The sequence below is a fragment of the Felis catus genome, chromosome D3 (genome assembly GCF_018350175.1).
Source record: "Felis catus isolate Fca126 chromosome D3, F.catus_Fca126_mat1.0, whole genome shotgun sequence".
Taxonomy (NCBI): Eukaryota; Metazoa; Chordata; class Mammalia; order Carnivora; family Felidae; genus Felis; species Felis catus.
Window position 1 is genome coordinate 59,455,860 of NC_058379.1, and position 19,097 is coordinate 59,474,956.

Consider the following 19,097-nt stretch of genomic DNA (forward strand, 5'->3'; position numbering starts at 1 on the left):
TAAGTTCAGTCACTACAAAACTCAGTGGCTCTCCCACCCTTCAGGTCTTGACTGGAGATGCAGTTCATCAATGATCAGGAAGAAGAGTTTTATAGGAAAAAGACATGATTGAATATCTCCTATACCTAGAATTGGTGATATGAGCAGTGGAGGTGGGAACAGGTGTGAATTAGCACTATCCCACCATCATGTTTTGAGTCACATGATTCATATACTTCATAACATCAAGTGTCTTTAGAGCATCTTAAGACCTAGCCATCTGTTTGGTCTTATCTCTATGGTGAATGCATTGGAATCTTTGCTTTTTTTCCCAGAAGATCTGAATTTGAACCTAGTTTTGCTACTTCCTCACTGTTTGACCTTGTACCAGTTGCTTATCCTTTCTGAACTTGAGTATTCTCACATGCCAAATGAGACTATTATAATACTTAATACTAGGATTGTGGGTATAAAGATGAAATAGGTTTAGTTAAGTACATAAAGATGGCTCATAGTGAATGTTAATCCTTTCAATACCTCAGTAAGTAAGTAGCAGAAGGTAGAATGGCAAAATCATTTGACTCAGTGTTAGAAGACCTTGGTGTTACATGTATGTGGCAGCTAACTTGGCTGTAGCCTTGGATAAAGCAGAGAGGTTCTCTGTGCCTCAAGTCTTCTGGCTGAGAAATGAGAGGGGTCGCTTTAGAAAGAGCATATTCAAAAAGGTGCATACCACAGAAAGCACAGAAAAGAAACTTTGCTGGGAAGGGAAGAGGCATCTTTTAAAATCTATCTGAAATTTTAGCTAATATCAGGCCTTTGTCTTAGGGATTTTGCAAGAAATATATATACTTTCATGCAGTGCATAACCTAATAACAATGTGACTACAAACTATAAATAGTCTAAACATATATACCTTAATATTAAGGATAATGACTATCATTTATGAAGTATATGATGCCCAAAACTGAGCTGGAGCTTTATACAAAGCATTTATTTTCTCCATGAAAATGCCTGTATTTGGATGAGGAAACTGAGTTGCAGATATGTTAAGTTTCCAGGTCCTGTGAATCAGAAATAGTGGAAACGGAATTCCAATCCAGGTTTCTTTAGTTCTAATTGGAGTCTCCAATACAACAAGCCATTCTTGCATCCAAATCAATGTTGGCCTTTCAATCTGTTAAAAAAAACCCAAACAAACAAAAAAATGAAACAAACAAAACAAAACAAAACCCCACCTATTTAGTTGCTGCAGTCATAATCTAAACTTTTCTTGGTCTTCCTCTTCAGAGTTTGCTTCCAGAAGCACATGAAGAAATCCCTCTCATTCCTTTTTAACCACAGCCTGTTTCAAGTCCAAATGTTTTCCTAATTTCAGATTTCACACTTACTAACCAGACTTAATTCCAATTATCATTTTAATTGTGAAAAACCAAAACCATGTTCAAAGACACACTTTTGCCATGCTGGAGAATAGTTGAAACAATATGCTTTGTGTTTTGAAGAAAATTCCAAAAAACAATCCCAGAAATGGTTCACTTCACTGAAATGATTGTATGTCCTGCTAAGTTGACTGCTTTGATTATAAATGGAGCTTTTTCAAAGCCTTCATACCTGCATGGATTTAAAAAAATTCTGCCTCAGTGCTTCATTAAATTTCTTCCAACCCCTCACTCCTAAATATATTCCATAACTAAGGTATGAGAGCTCTACATTAGTGAGATAGACACGCCAAGAGAGAGAAGAGTAGACTAGAACATATAGAATCTATCTTATGTTACTTTTCTTAGTTATCCTGGGATCAATGGTTTTACTGAGCAGTCTGTTTTTCTCCTAGAAAACTTCATCTGGAACCCCCATATTGAGAATCAGTTGTATATGTTGATGTGGAACTGAGGGACTCAGAGCTTGACCCATTAGTTTTCTTTTCTAGTTGTGAGAGACAGATCAAAGAATACATTCATAGTGCCCAGAAGACTTTGCGGAGTTTAAAAACAGTGCTGAGATCATTCATGGATTTTCTCGGATACTTTTTTTTTTTTTAGTGAAGATTCCTTCTATAACATATCCTAAAATCTTACCTTCAATTTGTCACTGAAATGAAGTGACTGGACTACCTGGCTTATCTCTGAGGTCTCTTCCAATTCTAATAATCCCAGGTTCCACTGAAGATTCCACCCAGAAAGTGAGGTGACAAATCTTTAGTATGGCTTCGCCATACATGGTTTTATTTCATTAGGAATATGCTGAGGGGCATATTCCGAGGAAGCTGGGATTTAGGTAACTTTCTTTTTCACTCTCTCCATACCAACTCCTTCTAATGATGAATCCATGTAAGAGTCTTAAAAACAATTTATCATTGTGTTATACTAAGTGAGCTGCTCAACATCTGTAGATGTTTCCTATGCTGGCTCATTCCATTCATTGTCCTCAAACACTGTGATTCCTAGTAGGTCACAAAATGCCTCCAAACATATGGCAAATAATGCAACTAATTCAAAAAATAATGCAACTAGTTACATGTTTAGGAGCTTTTGTTTTGTTAACAATTTGACCTTTAACCTTCTGTATGACCTAGAGCACTCCCTAGCACCAGTATTTTATTTAAAATGACCTGGCTTGGGGGCGCTTTGGTGTCTCAGTTGATTGAGTGTCTGACTTCAGCTCAGGTCATGATCTCATGGTCTGTGACTTCAAGCCCCATATCGGGCTCTATGCTGACAGCTCAGATCCTGGAGCTTTCTTCGGATTCTGTGTCTCCTTCTCTCTGCCCTTCCCCCACTCATGCTGTCTCTGTCTCTCAAAAATGAATGAATGTTAAAAACCTAAAAAGATAAAAATAAAATAAAATGATCTGTCTTGGAGAGATGAGCCTTGAGGTCTTTTTGGCTCTAAAATTCTATTAATCTCTTCACTGTGCTAAGCAGAGATATATATACAGAGTAACGTTAAAATATAGTCCTGCCCCAAAAAGAAGTCGAAAATCAGATTGAAAAGCTCACTAAGGCTCCCATGTAAAAGACATTGCATGTCAATGGGGGGTCTGTGAAGGCTTTGAACAGGGCAGTACTGCTGATAAAAGTTTTAAATAGAATAATACAAAATTCTGCGGAGGACAGCATAATGGCATAAAGATACTGTGGTGCTAACCAGAGAATCCTTCGTGGTAGAGAGGAAAGTTGGGCCAACTTATGAAGAGACGATGTGGTGAACTCCTAGGTTTCATCTTTGCATTGCTTCAAAGATTCGTTTGCTTATGTTTCATTAATAATATTGTCACATTATTTTTTTGCCAATTTATAGTCAAAAGCATAAAGTATTGAAAAACAAGTATATTTTTGCTCTTATTAGAATAGTTTTTAAAATATATATATTTCCTAAATGTCTTCCAAAAGAAAATGGAGTCATTATAAACCCATACCTACCTCATTTTTGTAAGGGAAAGGGAAAACTTAGAGACAAAATTCTGTAAGCCCCTATGGGAATCAATGAAGTTTGAAAGATAAAATTAAACAATCTGGTTAGAATTTTTATGAAGAGAAGTGAATTTTTATTGAGAACTTCTAAATACACATTACCACTTTACTCTTTATTACCTATTCTCTTGCCATTTCTTTGCCTCCTTTTCTTGCATATAAAGTAGTGATAATGATCGGACTGACTTCAACAATTCATGAGTATTAAATACAACAAACATTTGTAATTAGGCAAAATAAATGAAAGAGAAAACACATCTCTAAAAATATTAAAGAGAAAAATAATCATTGTTTTTTGTTTTGATTGCTCAAATTCATATTAGGATTCTACCACTTAAGACAGTTACCTATCAAATCTTTCAGTCCTCGGTTTCTTTATTTGTAGAAATGGGACACCAGTAGCAACTCTTTCCTGGGATAGTTGTGAGGATCAATGACATCACAAGCATGGAGAGGAAACAAAGGCTGACATATGATCAGCTGTCCATAGATGGTAGCAATTATTGTATCTATAACTTGCACATATTAAAATTCATGCTGGGTAAAGGGAAAGAGGTGGTGGCAGCCAGGCTTTATGTTATGTATGTTATGTTACTCTATTTTATTTATTTATTTTTAAAGTGTATTTATTTCAAGAGAGGGAGAGTGTGAGTGGGGGAGGAATAGAGAGAGAGGGAGAGAGAGAGAATCCCAAGCAGCTTCCACGCTGTCATCTGGAGCCGGATGCAGGGCTCGAACCCACAAACTGTGAGATCATGACCTGAGACAAAACCAAGAGCTGGACACTTAATTGGCTGAGGCATCCAGGTACCCCTTGATTTATTTTAGATTGCTACCTTGGATTTTGGAAAAGAAAATCCTATCACTGGTAACAAAATTACCTTAGTACTGTATTTCTTAAGACATGCAAAGGCAACAGAGGCTAAAAAGCCAAGCTAAATATATTACCAGCTTATGTTCAGGAAGGAAACACAGATAGACGGCTGAATGGATGGATGAATAGATAGATACATATACACTGCACATTTGACACACTACTCCAAATCATTTTACAAAACTTTCTAACATGCTTTGCCTTTTGTTCTCAGGAAATAAAAAATATATCTAATATATATTATATATATTTATTTGTTATATTTATATAAAATTATATATAAATTTTATATTTATTCATGTATTTATTAAATATATTATATATATAATTTATAGCTATAATTTCTCTAATTACCAAGGTGGCACATGTTAAAAAAGATAATTTGGAGGGCAGAAGAAAGCATAAAAAATGAGTTTGGAATTTGCATAGAAATTTCCTGTCAAGAGATAAAAGACTAGCATATTTTCTTCCAGTCTTTTTTATAGTTTTATTACTTGAATTCATACTCTCTATGAAATGTTATATCCCTAATTTTACTTAAAATCATATTATGAGCACATTCTGACTCTGAAAATTATTAAAAAATTATTAAATAACTACACAATTGCCCTCATCCCCAAATTAAAAAAAAATCAGTTAATAAATGCCCTTTTCACATGATTGTTGTTCTCAAATAGGTTATGGAGTTGGGGGGTTAATTAAGTACTGAGCACCAAATGAGGGTCTCTGTATTGTACCAGCCTTATGGGATGGAGAAATACAGAGTATTTGGAGAAAAACACAAATTCAGCTAAATACAAAAAAACAGAGTTTCAGATTCAGGGTAGAGATATTTTTGAAGGAAGAGAGAAAAGGGAGGAAAGGAGATGCAAAGAAGGAAGAGAGAAGGCAGGAAGCAAGAACAGCCAAGAGTCATAAAACAGTGTTTTGCACACCCTGGGTTGTGATTCATCAGCATTTATAAATAACAAAAATGGATAGAAGATAAAATATTAGAGACCATTAAATATAATACTGGTAAATATTGTTTATGGAATTTTGTTTCGGTTGTATTATGTACTCTATCATGATAGAAATGCATTTCTGACTATGAATCGGGGCAGGGGATGTTTAAAAACGACTGTTAGACTACTAAAACTTCAGTCTTTATGTAGTTACTGAAGTCCATTGAGCCTAATAATACTTTAACTTTATAGAAGTTTAAGATCCAAAGAAGAAGAATGATGTGCTCAAGGGCACAGGGCACATACAGCCAGGGCCAGATTCCACTCCACTGCCCTTTTCTCACAACACCAAATATTAAGTTGTGAATTGTACTTTTTTTCTGTCAAACTCACGATTTGTTCTATATCCAGTCATTGTGCAGTTCCCTCTCAGATTATTTTTAGTTCTACTGAAAGACTGTTGACTCATTGGAGCCATCTATGTCTTGTTTGTCACACCGAATGAAGGACTTGGACAAAGCTATGGTATGGAGACAGAACTAAAATTACAGATTCCGATGCAATGGCATTTGCATTTCTAGCCCTACAGTGTTTTATAATCCTATTGTAAATACAGTCAGTGTCAAATTGTGTGGTGATTATACCAAAAAAACCACTCTATGTGCCAACAGAACATTCTCAGGTATTATGCCTTTAAGTTAAAATTTATCGAAATAAAATGAGCAGGGGGTAGGGAGGGGGGATAGAAGTACAATGCAGTTTGCATTCTTCAGAAGCCTTGCTCAATAAGTACTGAGTTTTGATCGATTGATACAGTGTCATATTTGACTAAAGAGGTGGGGAAGTTGCTACTGTCGCTTTGTGCTGGATGGCAGCAGAATGCACTATTGATTTTATATGTTGGATGGGTTGTCAGTGTATAGTGCATTGTTGATTTTGACTTTTATAGCCAACATGTTTCCTTTAATTGGATCATTTGTAAAAGAGAGGAGGGGACCTGTTCTCCTTTGACAGTGACTGATTACAATCATTTCATGTTTGTCAATATTTGATAAACCCACTCTTACCCAACAACATGGCTGCCTTTATGCATTTGTTCATTCGGTTCCACTTCTCTATTTACCCCAGTATCACTTGCGACTGGTCTGCCCCAATTTTCACTCGCAATTCACTGCTGTATTTACTCTTTCAGCAGCACACAGTCAATTGTTTTCTTAAGTTTGCCAAGCAAGTCCCTCTGACAATAACAACCAATCTACTTCTGAACAATCTCTTTGGTCTCCAGACCCTGCCTATCCTTTTTCCTTTGGCAACTGCTACAAACTGTCAAGTTATGCACAACAGTTCAAATACCCACCATGAACCTGTAGTTGTCACACATCTTGAGCTATCAGATCAGATTTCCTAGAGGAAAGAATAATCCATTGCTCTCTCATATCGGGATTATTCCATACCTGTGGATGATAGCCTGTAAATTCATTCTGAGTGTAAGAACCATGGTTCTTACAATCTTCATTTGTTCCTAGAAAACACCATTATATGTAATTAAGAGGAATTGTGAAATGGTGTTTTGTGTCCTAGATGCTCATTTGACAGCTGCTATTGTATCTTTTGTACTCTACAGTTGTTAGTGTCTTCCAGACACAATACAATAAAACAGAATCTTCCTAGCCCCTGTTTTCACCTAAATTCCATAGGTGTGGATTAGGAAATGTTTCTGAGGACAGTAGAATGTTTCTGAGGAAAGTTAAATGTCTCTGAGGTAAAAACAGATGTTTTTAGGAACAGGAATCTTAGTGGGAAAAGACTAGACTGCAATTAAGAGGTCTGAATCATGGTCCTGTGGACCTTGGGCAAGTCATTCAACTTACTTGTGCCAGAATTTATTCACCTATAAATTATGAAGGTCATATTAAATGGTTTTGAAAATCCCTTCCACAGTTCCTTACAATTCCATGGTCCTCGCATATGAGGCTTCAGTGTTCCCTGACAGAAACTTGCAAGGCAACCTATGTATTTTTCAGAAAGAGACTTTCTGAAATAGGTAGATGATTCGGGAAAATTGAGGCATCCTACTGTTTACTCTCTGGACAAATGTTGCCAGACTGCCTCTAGATGTTCTCCAAGTAATGATGGATGATAATACTGCTACTCTTTTTTTTTTCCTGTATTCTGCAAATCATATGCCTTGTTGACAGGTTTTCCTATTTGTGCCAAGGATGATTGTTTCAGAGACCAATTCTTTTTAATTAGAGGATTCTGACAGCATGTAGTCAAATATAGCATATTGGTTATTTGCAGGTACAAATATTCAGTGTAACCTTATTGACATGAAAAAAAACAATACAATTGGAATTAGTGAGATTCAGAGTAAGGTATTATTGGCTGTATGGCAAAAAAAAAATAAATATGAAAATGCTACATTGTAGGCATTTCTCACTTAGCATTATATACAAGGAGACATTTTCATTTACTTAAAATATTTGGAAATCAGGTGTAATAATATTAGAAAAAATATGTGATCTGGGGTTTTGTACTCATTGTAATTATTGTCATATATAAGATCTAAAACAACTTTACTAAAGGTAGATTTGAGTCTGAACTGATTGAGCAACAAATTTTAATATAGTTTTATTTTTTTTTTCTGATCATTACCTTCCAATGTGTCATAAGATTTTTCTTCTCATCTCTTAAGACATAGGAGGCTGCTATTAGAGTTAACCGGTCACTCTGGTAGAGGAAACTCAACTCCTTCCGTTAGGGACCTCTGTGGTGGTGAGTGGGGCCTGCTCTTGAACACCCCTTCCTTTCTTCCTCCTTTCTCCTTTAGTGGGTTGACTGCTGGGAAGCTGATAGAAAAGATCAAGTAATTCTCACTTAATTGTGAAACTGTAGAGAGCCTATATGTTGTGGGCATTGAAGTTGTGGTTCGAGGTATACATGTTAAGTCCTATTAGAGATAAGCTCTCTGATGTGGAGAATGTCTTCTATGGCTTAGCTTCTCATTATTTCTTCTCATTCCAATTATTGGTAATATGTGAGGTATTTTACTATCAGGGAATCCTCTAGTAATCAGAGGCACCTTTTGGTTAAGATATATGCAAGTCATTTCAAGTCTGCATATGCTTGATGCGTACAGTTGACCCAAGGGAAATTTACTTTACACACCTTTGCTACTTCAATGATATGAGTGCATGGATCTCCCTTTTCTTTGTCCACAAATTCTCTCCAATTATTTTTCACCTGCTCAAATAGGTCCAAGGTTAGATCAGCCAGAATTATGTCTCAACAGATGCTTAACCAGGGAATGAGAATCAGTTTTCTGGAAGACACCATCAAGCTCTACAATGAATTGGATATTGAAGCACTCCCTTCCCAACAGAGAGAGAAAAGAAAAAGTCACAACATTATGTCCCAAGATTGACATTTCACAATTAAGTAAATTTTCTTGAATTCTTCATTTTCCTTTAATATAGGCTGAAGTTCTGAAAAAACAAAACTGGTTCTACAGGAACATGCATTACATCGTGACTTGCTTTAGAATGGTGTGTACTTGGAACTTCTTTTCAGCTTTGTGATGTTGATTTTAATCTAATATGAGTGGAACATTCCATTCAATATAATTCTACATAATCTGAATTTGTGCTGTATTGAGAGACTCTTAATATACTGAAAACTTTTCTTTGTTCTTGAAATTGCCAAATCACATATTTATCAATAATTTGAGATCTAAACTGAAACCACTAGATAATTTTAAGACAAAAACCATTATTTTCTTAGATGCCAGAAATTTCACCCACTATATCTTTGGTACTATCAGTACAAATGTCAAGACAGTGAAAGAGGCAAATGATATTTTTATATTATAACAAAAGTAAGGGTCTGCCACCCACACTTTGATGTCAGTTGCCTGTTGTAACTAACTATACCTGGCCAGGTCAGGAAAACCCAAGGATTAGCAACCAGAGCATCTAATTGTTCAAAATCATATTAAACATCCCACTTATGGTTGCATAGGTTGAAGAAAGCAAGATCAGATGTCATACCAATGTATAATACTCTATGTTATAATACTCCATGTTATGCTGCATACTCTTAGGAAGAGAATAGTAAATAAAATCCAAAAGAAGTACAAGAAATAGTACTAACATTTCAGAAGGCATAGGTCCATCAAAACATTCCCAATGCCATATATGACAAAGTTCACAAAGGAATGTTATAGAAACTGTATCAAATTCATTTAGGCCCAGGAGAGAGAGTGTGGACCAGTATAAGTCATGAATGTAGGTAAAATAGTTACCAATCAAAGAAAGAAGAAATTATTCCAAGCAGGTCAGCTTCCATACCTAGGGCACACTATATTTACTGTAGATAGATCTATAAAGGACACATAAACCAAAGGCTGGTATTCAAAACACAAGGCAGGCAGGGAATTCTCTCTAGCCTTATTGTTCAGTGTTGTTGGTTTTATTTTTCCCTTTCTTCTTTTTTCTGCTTTTAAGGGTTTCAGTCATTTTTATTCATTTCAACAGCAGGTGTGAAATAGTAGGCTGTCATCTGCCTTTTTGTAGTGCTACGGGCCAAAATTATAAATGGGTTGACATTAATGGCAGTCCAGAATTTAGTGCTGTATTGGTAGATGGTATTGAAAATGTTTTGATATGACAGATGGAATGCCTACTGCTGAAACTTCAGTTAGACTTTAGCTGGCTACATCTGGCAGAGGCTTTTTTTTTAAATGCTTTGCTGTTGGTATCTAGGTTTTAAGGCATTTCTTCATCTTTATACTCCATTCTTCTTTCTCTCTTTTCTCTGATGTTTAATTTTCTTTATCTTTTCTCTTTGCTTTCAATTTTTGGCATGACTAAGAGCTAATGGAGAGTGAGGATGGTCTCACTCAACTAGAAAGAGTAGGACTTGAGTGAGAAGAACTGAGACTTCTTATCCTTTATCAAACTTCCTTAGGAAGGAAATGCCCAAGGCATCAGAGGTCTTCCACAGTGCATGCACCTATCCTGCTCTCCACACACACACACACACACACACACACACACACACACACACACACCAGAGTCTGGTTAAAGTAAACACCAGGAAAGCCCTGGTAGGCAGAATTCTCTCAACTCAGCCGGATAGGTTACTTTGCAGAAAAATAACAGTGTTCCATGTTTAAATAAGTTTGTGAAATGCTGGTTAAACAAAGATGAATGAATTTCTTTTCCAAAGAACTCCTCAGAGTCTTTGAAGAGTGATTTCCAATGTATGTTTTCTTTCAGTCACTATGGTCCCTAGGTTGTTACTTCTTAGGGTCTCTTAGTTAATTTCATTTATCCATGAAAAGACTTGTTCTGTTAGACCAGACAAATGTTGACCTTAACTACTTTATGCGAAAGATTATCTTTCCCATATTACTTTTCTCAAGAGTTTCAGAGATAAAAAATAGTTTTCTTTGTTTTCATCCTTGTGAACTCTGTACTTGCTCATACACGTTTTTCCTCAATTGGATAAGGTAGGTTATGATACCAGGCTGCCTCAAATTCAAATTTCCTACTACCTAAGTTTTTAGAAACTTCAATTTGAAGAGTCACAGTATAGAGCTCATTTCTGAAAATTTAAGAAGATAGCTCATCTCATCCTTAAAATTAAGAAGTATTTAAAAAAAATTTAATGTTTATTTTTGGGAGAGAGACAGAGCACGGGCAGGGGAGGGGCAGAGAGAGAGGGAGACACAGAATCTGAAGCAGGCTCCAGGCTCCATGCTGACATCACAGAGCCTGAGGCAGGGCTTGAACACACAAACCTCGAGATCATGGCCCAAACCGAAGTGGGACACTCAACCGACTGAGCCACCCAGGTGCCCCTAAATTAAGAGATATCTTTGCTTTTACTTTTTGAAAAGTAAACACTTTACTGTTTCTCTTGAAAATATCTGAGCACTTACCTTTCCCATATTGTCAACAGCAAATGTACACTTTATGTGTAAATTTTATCAATTCTTTAAATATTTGTATATTTCATTATTGAAAACATTTCAAAACTGTTCAGACAATCCTAATGTCTATATCCAATATAGATTGGGTCACATACAATAGAATAAGACTATTCTACAGGAGTGGAAAACACAATGTTTATGGCTAGAAAAGACATCACCACTTATACCCTTAAGAGAGAGGATGTTAGGTAGGCTAAGGAAGATGGAGACTATATGAAAATGTCAAATAGCACTTCACCTAATAAAATAAAGAACAAAGATCTCTGTGTAGTATTGTGACACTACTGAAGAGCAATTAGTTTATTTTGCCTGTGAAAGGTGTAAAGAATTTGTAAAGATTGAATTTGGGTTGGGCCCTGAGAATGAATGGAAATGATCTGGGTGTAGGAGGGCATTTCAGGCAGCAGAAACAGCTGGAGTGGAACAATACCCAGAGCGGCATGAAGATATATATGTTTAGAGAATTTCAAGGAGTCTGGTTAGGACAAAATATCATGTATATAGGTAGCATTGGGTTGAGCTGTAGAGCCCCAATCCTCAAAGCTGAATTCAGGCCATAATATGAAGGCAATGGATTGCTGAGGGTATTGGACTTTATTTTTCAGGTAGAACTAAACCAGAATGAGGATGGAAGCAGGAAGTTCTCATGTTCAGTTGCATATCTGACTGAGGGTTCTGAAATGGAAACAATAAAAAATGAATTGAGACTAACTTATTGGGCCAAGAACAAGATACTGAAATTCTTTAAATTAGTTTAAAAGTTGATACATTTGTGACCTGGATAACTCTTTTACATTGCATTGTATTCTCTTTTATCTTGAGATGCTTCCCCACAATGTCCTTGTATTTAATATGTAAGTTTTATGAAATTTTAGTCCTAATATGATATATTTATATCAGATATTTAGGAAGGCTTGCATAAATCTAAGCAATATATTGGGATCCATGATGTCATAAACATTTAGGATATCTCAGAATTTTCCAGGGCAGTTGGCTTATGTCATAAGAAATTAAAACACCATAGGACAAAGGTAAAATAGTTGGATGAGCTCTCTGATAAAATCATCTCTGAATTGGTAGTGAACATCACATTTGGCATGTGTATTGCTTGTGAGAATTATACAATATTCTATCTAATTATCATGCAGTGAGGAAGTACAGGATTGGAAGAAGAAAGGAAATGAACTAATGATGCAATGGAAGAAGTTCAACTTATCTAAGATTGTTGTCATCGAAATGTGTCTTATGAAAATAAGCATCTTTCGGGCAATTGAGTTTTCTGTAAATCTGAAAGCCAAGCTAGTCTCAGTCCTCCTTATGTCATGCCTAATAAAGGAGGATTATCATGACCTGTTTTAAGGTGGAAAAACTTGGGCAATAAAGAGAGGGAGGAAACCAAAAGCTGTGAAATCAGTTGAGATTTGGGGCAGAAGTCATCATCTAATTCTACTAAGTTACTTGACAATTGTTTCTTAGTCAGTAATGGTGTGTTGTTATTACTGGTATTTCTTTGAACTTTTTAGGACTGGTATTTCTAGGAAGTTATAACAGAAGGTGAGATTATACTTTCAGCGAATATTTAGAATGCTATGGGAAAATAATGCAAAGACCAACTGCTTTGCATCATCCTTAAGGCTTCACAGAAAATGACATTTGTACTGAGTTTTAAAATATGATTTGAGTTTTTCCAGATGGACAAAGGGAGGGAATAGTGAATTTCTTGAAGGTTTAATATGGTGTGTTCTAAAAAGGGTGTATAACAGTAGTGGGGCGGCTAAGCAAGTCTTAAAAACTTAGGTGGAAGCCATGTTAAGACTAGCCATGCCTGTCAACATGAAGACTTAAAATGTTTCTCTGGAAGCCATCAGATGGCCTTGGAGATCTTAACCACTGATGTGACATGACAGCAAATACTGGGTAGAGTGTGGAATAGTTGCACATGAGCATAAGAACACTAACTGTTTGACATACACAATTTTAAATACAGCAGCATTATTTATATGGTAGAATCTTCTATTCCAGACCTACTACAAAATAAAACAGTAAAAGCACCACTTGACAATAATAAATCAACCATGATTTGTTGCTAACTATGATGCTAATTGTCATAGTCTATGGGTTCTTGAAGAGAAAATGATGATTTTAGAGTATTTCCATATATACATAACAACCTTTCAATACATTAAATTTGAAAAAATTCAACACTTTTTGAGTGTATAAGCAGATGATAGGTCCTGTGCTGTAGACCAGCAATAAAATGTTTAACAGGATACAACACTTGCCAAACAAAGAGCTTCAATGTATTGGTGCAACCAGGTCAGTGACTAGGAAATATTCAGCCTGGTGTAGTTAGTAAGTGCTGCTAAGGGTGAAAAAAGGGAATTTCAGGGAGAACTGTGCATCCCTGTTTTCTTTACATTTTTGTAAAGGAAGGGAGCTGGCAAAATGAGGCTTGCTGAAGGAAGGATTATTCTGGAGACTGGTTAACACTAGCATATTAATCATAAAATTATAAAGTATGTTAGTTTTTTAGGAGTGCCACAAGAAAATACAATGGACTGGGTGGCTTAAACAATAGAAATGTATTTTCTCAAGTTCTGGATACTGGAAGTCCAAAATCAAGATGTCCACAGGCTTAGTTTCTCTGAAGCTTCTCTCCTGGTTTAAAGATGACCACTTTTTCACTTCGTCCTCACATTAGCTTTTCTCTGTGCACTCCGAGTGCTTCCTCCTCTTCTCATAAGGATTGTAGTCCTAATGGATTAGACCCCTCCCCCTTATGACCTCATTTAACCTCTTTAAAAGCCATACCTCCAAATATGGTCACATTACAGGTGAGGACTTCGGCATATGAATTTTATGGGAACACAATTCATAAAAAAAGAAATCAGCTATTTCTGTTTCAGATTTCATTTCACTAAAGTTTAACTCAGTGACTGGAGAGCTAAGTTGATAAACTAACTTGGGCAAAGGTGTTAACAGGTAACACAAATTTAATGTGTCATCTCTCCTGGCAGTATTTTCTTAAAAATGAGACTCTTTACATTTGATGTCTTATATGAGAACTCCTGTCTTTAGGACAAACTGAGGTAGAAGGCAGTTTAAAGCCATAGATGGATTATGATGATACCCCAATTACATCCTTCTTAGGAGCAATCACCTGAGAGTCCATGCAAAGGGTCAGTCCTGCAGTCCTGTGCTGTTTTGTCAGAAAATAGAATTACAATGCACGGACTCCATACTTTACTGTGCTGAGATGTTGTGACTGCCTGCAAACTATTTATTCAGAGATTTGAACACATACACATCAACAACAGCATCAGAAGGCAGACTCTCTATGTTTCCTTTCTAGATGTTGGGTTGTCACATCCTCACAAAAATATTCCTAGCCTAAAGGGCTAAGTAGAGGGCTGGCTAGGTGTGATTGGAAAAATCTATAGAATGAGAAGAGTGGAGAGATAGAACCAGAGTTCCTCGCATGCTCACAGAGGGCAGGTATCCCCCAGACTGCTCTTGGAGGGTCCTTGAGGTTCTGTGAACCTGTTCAGGGTGCATCACAAGGGCTCACTACTTTGTTCCAGTCAGAGCAGCATGTTTCCATTGATTTACCAGCTAGGGTTCTGGCTGCAATGTCATTTGAATAAAGACTAACATCTTCTCAATCATAGGTTATAAAGCCGGGTTCTCAGTGACTTCAGAGTAATTGAGTTAGATAAACTTACAGGTGTTCTGAGAAGTAGTTAAGGGGACAAGGGGAAAGAGCAGTGGTCTCTTCCATGGATTGCTCTGCCCTTCTGGTGATTTAAATCCTGCCCATCAACCCATAGCCTCAGAATCTGCATTATGGCTCTTAAACCCTTATCTCCTACAGACTACTTAATTTCCAATATGAATCTGCCTCTCCAATTAGCCGTAGTTTTCTGTGAGGCAGGAGTCCTATGTTTCTTTTGTGGGCATTCCCACTGGGCATATTTTGCTTGACATGCAGCAATCCACTGATTTACACAGACATTTAACATGTATTTATCAGGCACCTACTATTTGCCAGGCCCTCTTTTAGACTCTGGGTTTCCAGAGTTGAATAAGCTGTCCAAGTTTCCCATTCTCGTGGAACTTACCATGAATGCTCAACTAATTGATATATGAGGTTCCCTGTGTGATAATGTCAGTGTTGCATTCTATAAGATCTAAAGAGTTCCGTTTATAGCTAAGAATGTAAACAAAGGACAGAAAGATTCGCTTTCTGAAGTTTGCACAAATCCAATTCCTGCTTTCTTTCCCTTAGCACATGGCAAAACTAAGGGGCCTCCCAGGGGCAGAAAGAATCCATCACAAGGGACCTGGAGTTATGTTGGAAAGAATTCCAACCAAAGAGATTTATGAGGCAGTATAGTCACTGCTCAAGGGAGGGGAAGGTAGTACTATAGCTTAAGATGTTTAAAACCTGGCTGCAAGAGAAGCAGGAAAATGCACCACAGGGAACAATTCCCTGCCAGGTTCTGAGGGATGGAAAAATGACTTAATGGCACTTTCACTGTCTTAACTTAGGTGATTTTTTTTCTAGTAAGCAGACATCTTCTATAACTCCCTTTGTAAATAGACTCATAAGATATAGATGTGCCTTTCTCTTATGTGACTTATACAAACCACTATTGTTGTTGTTGTTGGCTTACAAAGAGTTGGAAGTTCATGATTAAGTGATGAAATGAACTACATAGGTTAAACTGAAAACCATTTTGTTACTGAAATCTTGGGTCAAATCATGCCCAGTTCCAGAGGCCAAGAGGCACTCTGGGGCTTTAGAAACTCAAAGACTCAAAGAGTGAAAAAATTGGAAGGGGACCTGCAGGTTTTCTATTTGAACCTTTGGTATTATGTCAATGAGCTAGAGGTTTTCATTAAAGCATCTATGGAAGGAAATAGGTTTTTGTAGATGGAAGAATTGTACATATTACAGGTTCCCTGGGCATCTGACTCCAGTCTTTTTAACATTATACCCCTCATGTGCTCTTTTCAGTTCTGCCAGAATGTCCTCTAGTGCCTCAAGCACTCAAGTCAATATCCCAACAGCAGTTCATACTTACAGCTAAGGTACTCTTAGCACTTCTCAGCTAGGTTAGCCTGATATTAAGCTCAAATCCCTCCTCATTCAGACAGAAACAAAACCAAACAAAACAAAAGAAGGAACAACAACAAACTTTCTAAATCAAAGAGGCCAATACTATTTGTTAATTCTTCTGAATTCCAATAAAATGCATTGTGTGTGCCACTCCTTTGGGCTTGGAATGAATTGCTTTGTACACCATCTTTTTTTTATGTTGACCTTCTTTGACCGTTTCCTGTGTGTTGCATGTGAATTCAGAAAGGTAGAGGCTTGATGGGTACTTAGTGGATTATGGGGAGAAAGTCGTTTTTAATGCCAGAGAAACTGACTAGAAAGACAAAACAATCTGGGTGAGATTATTCTGGGTTGATCTATCACATCTTCAGGGACAGCAACATTTTCATGAAATCTAAATTGTAGATTTATAGGTCATATAGAAAATATGAATTTTTTCAGTTCATTTTAAGTAGCTGGCATAAACCTAATACCATGCTTGGTAAGGAAAATGTGTATATGCAAACACATATGTGTGCACATACATACTACCAAATAATCACACTTATAAGTATAGCTGCAAAAATGCTAAGCAAAATTTTAGCAAATTAAATTCTGTGCCATATCAAAAGAATGATACACCATGGCCCAATAACATTTACACCAGGTGTGCAAGATGGGCTCACCTATTAGGACAGCCATAAATATAATTTCTCCCATCAATAGGTAAAAAGAGAAACAAAAATGTAATTAACCTAATAATTGCCAAAATGCATTTCACAGAGTTCAAATCTATTTCTTTTTTTTTTTAAGTTTATTTATTTATTTTGAGAAAGTGAGAGACAGCCTGCACAAGAGTATGGGAAGGGGAGGGAGGGAGAGAAGGAAAGAGAGAGAGAGAGAGAGAGAGAGAGAGAGAGAATCCCAAGCAGGCTCTACTCTCCTAGCTGAGCCCAAGGTGGGGCTCCAACTCACAGACCACAAGATCATGACCAAGCTAAAATCAAGAGTTGGACGCTTAACTGACTGAACCACCCAGATATCCCAAATCCATTTCTGTTTTAAAATAAACAGACTAAGGTGAAAAAAAAAAAAGAAGCTTCAGAATGAACTAAGAATACGGATAAAGACTTGTTTTCGAAACTATGTACACCTTATTTGACTACATAACTCCAGAAGCATTTCCAATAAATTCTGGGGGAAAAAAGGAGATGCCTGCTAGCACTGCTATTATTCAACAAGTTTCTGAAGTTCTACCTGATGAAATAGGATAATAAAAATATAGAGCTATAAATACTGTAAAGGAAGTGACAAAATACCATTACTTACAGATTATAAGATTGTCTACTCCAAAAACCCAGTGAATCAAAGAAAAAATTATTTTGAGCTAACAATGAAATACAGTAAGGTTTGCAGTTACAAAATAAGTAGAGAAATCTAAAGCTTTCCTACCCAGTGGCAATAACCACTTAGAACACATAATAAAAGAAAAGATTCTATTTGCCATAGCAACCAAAATAAAAAATATCAAGAAGCAAAAATGCATTAGTCAAAGAAGTCTATAAAACTTTATCTAACTATATATTTACACATCCACATGCACGTGTGTGTGTGTGTGTGTGTGTGTGTGTGTGTGCATGAGTAAATAAATAAACAGAGTGATGTCCCATATTCCTGGATGGGAAGATACTGTGAAAAAACTTACTCTTCTGAATTAAACCTTAAAGATGTCAATAACTTTTCCAAATATTTGACCTGAAAAAACTATACTACATTTCTTCTAACAAAGTAAATGATAAAGTAGCTCATTTCAAGGAAAAAAAGACATAATCAGTTCATTGTTTTTTTTTTTTTGCAACTTCAAAAATCAAAACTGTATGATTCTGGTACAGAAATAGACTAATAGATCAATGAAAAATAGAGAAAGTATAGAAACCAGCCACACTTTTCATATCAGAATTTAGAACATCATACAGAAGCAATCTTAAAAAAAAGTAGGAATGTATTTTGTTTATAAATGCAGTTGGAAAAAAAAAACAAACAAATGCAAAATTTGGTTATACTTCATATACTATACCAAAATGAATCACAAATAATTTAAACAGACATATTTTTAAATTTCAAATAATAGAAGAAATATCACCAAAGAAGGAAGTCAAATAGATTTTATAGATTTTACCAAATAAACTTTTAAAACATGTGTAGAGAGAAAAAAAAGTAACTTCAAAAAATGTAAATAAACTACTACAAATATTTTCAATAGATACACAGGGTTAACAGTTTTGTTATATAAAGCCTGTTTTCTAATCAAGAAAAAAAGTAAGAAATGGGATATAGGCATGAATACATAGTTCTTAAATTTTTTTAATGTTTATTTATTTTTCAGAGAGAGAGAGAGAGAGAGAGAGAGAGAGAGAGAGAGAGAGACACACAAAACACAAGCATGGATGAGGCAGAGAGAGAGACACACACACAGAATCTGAAACAGGCTCCAGGCTCTGAGCTGTCAGCACAGAATCTAAAGCGGGGCTCAAAGCCAGGAATGTGAGATCATGACCTCAGCTGAAGTCAGATGCTTAACCAACTGAACCACCCAGGTGCCCCTAGATAGTTCTTTAAAGAAGATGTAAAAATGGTTAACTGTCTGAAGTATATAGCAATTTCCCTGAGAACTACACTTCAATGAACTTTTTTTCTGAGAGAATATAGATGCATACAGCTGTGTTCACAGGC

General features: G+C 36.2%; 1 long non-coding RNA gene across 2 annotated transcripts; it reads right to left on the reverse strand.

Moving 5' to 3' along the window:
* Positions 1 to 903: 903 nt before the first annotated feature.
* On the reverse strand, positions 904 to 17,830 carry LOC111557239. 2 transcript variants are annotated; one of them, XR_006588317.1, is made up of 3 exons: positions 17,694 to 17,823; positions 7,930 to 8,123; positions 904 to 1,157 (listed from the first exon to the last, which is right to left on the reverse strand). It is a non-coding gene; the product is annotated as an uncharacterized LOC111557239 (long non-coding RNA). The 2 variants fall into 2 exon arrangements; XR_002737088.2 differs by lacking the exons at positions 904 to 1,157; positions 7,930 to 8,123 and adding an exon at positions 11,842 to 11,941 and having other exon boundaries at positions 17,694 to 17,830.
* Positions 17,831 to 19,097: the final 1,267 nt, after the last annotated feature.